This window comes from Montipora foliosa, chromosome 11 (genome assembly GCF_036669935.1).
Source record: "Montipora foliosa isolate CH-2021 chromosome 11, ASM3666993v2, whole genome shotgun sequence".
NCBI lineage: Eukaryota > Metazoa > Cnidaria > Anthozoa > Scleractinia > Acroporidae > Montipora > Montipora foliosa.
The window spans coordinates 10,989,972-10,992,471 of record NC_090879.1 but is presented as its reverse complement, the minus strand read 5'-3'; positions in this window follow the sequence as shown (position 1 = coordinate 10,992,471).

Here is a 2,500-nt window from a genome sequence, read left to right as displayed (position 1 = left end):
AAACAGGCAGAATTACAGCTTTAGTTCAACAAGAAATAGCGTTTCTAAGCTAAGCCGCGCTTATCTACAGTATTTATGTCTAAAAACCCCGTTGAAGACGGCTAACTTTCAATTGTTTTGCTGGGCACTATTATGTCAATACTCTAAAAAATTCGACTTTCCGGGAGCTTGTCTTGTTCGTCTAGTGGATATCGGGTTCAACTCTTTGCTTCACCTAATGTGAATCTTCTCAGCTTGTTTCAAACCTTTGTTTCGTTGAAGTAGATTTGAAGTCTAAAGTAGATTGTACGTCGTATAAGTTGAATAAAGAGGGAAATGTTCGATATTGCGAAATGCGTGATTGTTCGATAGCTATGAACAATCTAAATAGTGACCTTCTTTTAATACGCAATTGGTGTTTTAATAATTTTTTTACTTTTAAATCCTGACAAAACAAAACTCGTAGTCTTTGGAAGCCGCCAATTACTTGCCAAACTTCCTGATTTCAAAATATCTCTGCTTGGAAAAGATCTCGCTCTTGCATCTTCGGTCAAAGATCTTGGGGTTGTTCTAGACTCGCAACTAACTTTTGATCACCATGTTTTAAAAACTACTTTATCTTGCATGTCCAGTCTCGCAAAATTAGTCGGGTTAAACATGTTCTCGACCGTAACCAACTGGTAACAGTAATAAATGCCTTAGTATGTGGCAAATTACTGTACTGTTCTACAGTGTGGTTGAACACCTCGAACAAAAAACATCTGTAGACTACAGTCAGTGCAGAATTTTGCCGCACGCATTATTACAGGAACCAGAAAATTTGATCACATAACCCCCGTATTAAGAGATCTACGTTGGTTTTCATTTAAACAAAAGCTGTTTTTCCGTGATGCCTGGTGACTGGTCAAGCTCCACATTATCTGAGCGATCAATTTACGACCGAAGAATTGCGGTCACCGGGCGTGTGACTCGAAGTTGCCAACTATTAAATATCCCCTTGTATAAGAAGAGTACCGGGCAGAGAAAATTTTATTACCGTATGGTCCACATTTGGAACAATCTAGATAGTTCTCTTAAAACTGCAAAATCGATTTCTACTTTTAAATTTCACCTGAAAAATAAATTGATTACTGACTTTTTAAATAGTACGTTATGACAGTATTTTAGTATCTTATTAGTATTTATTTTATTACAATTTTAAGTTACGTATGTTGGGATAATATCTATTATATAATTATATATTATATAATTATATTGTTAGTCGCGTTGTCACTGAAAAGCCCCACCTGGGGAGTGTCAATAAAGTATTGTATTGTATTGTAAATGTCAGTTTGAGGGATGGAAATAAGTGATGGACAAAAATCGTTAGTTTTCATCCACGTGATGAGACGGCCATGTTGGGGTACAAAACAATCGAAAGTTTTTGCATAATAATAGAGTCAAATTCCCAAAAGACATTTTACAGCATTGTTCTGTACACCAACATGGCCGCCGTGACGTGAGATGAAAACCCTTAATTGTACAACCTGAACAAGATGGGATACTTGCGAAATACTTCACGATAGCGCAAAGTTATATTTTGAATGGATCTTTTCATTTACTGTACATACATCTGATTATTGGCTCTCACTGAAATGATGTTTGTAGTTTATCTTGTCATTGTTAATAGTTGTCTTTAGCTTACTAATTTTTTTTTTTTATAATCTTTTTTCGTTCTTACCAAACTCGCCTTTCCTTTTCTAAATGCGTCATCTCAAAATATAACTTTGCATTATCGTATGTCTTTCTCAATTATTCCATCTCGTTCAAGTCGTACAATGAGAACGACGTATCGTAAAAATATAATAATAATAATAATAATAATAATAATAATAATAATAATAATAATAATAATAATAGTAATAACACTTTACTTAATAATTTATAAATTTATACCGCGCTCTTTCTATATGAATATTCAATTGCAGGAGCCCGCGGCCGACTTTAAATGGCCTGCGTAAACGACAGCGGTTGCTGTCAATGCTTTTTCAACCGTTACAACCTAGTTTGATGCCGGTTGAAAAAGTTGATCAACCAAATCAACCGAAAACGGTTTTTTCCTAACAGAACACGAAAATACCCAACCAACTAAAAACGGTTTATCCTATTAGAACACAACCTAAGACTTGAAAATTTAAAAATCTTAAATTCCTAAGATACATTGCTGGGATAAGATATGAAATAAGATTAAAAATTTACGATTCGGAAATCCCCGATTGAATGCCTTATTAAATAAAAAAGTTTTAAATCTACTTTTAAAAATGTTCAGACTGGAAATAGACCTTAGATCAGATGGTAGAAGATTCCAAAGTCTAGGAGCAGCACAACTAAATGACCTGTTTCCCTTAGTCTTCTTGATTCTTACTTTTGGTGATGTAAATAAGACTCCAGGGTCATGATTGCGCCGTAAGTCATACTTAGAAGGAGGTAGAACGTATATCATATGGCACAAATAATCAGATGCCATACCATGCATATATAT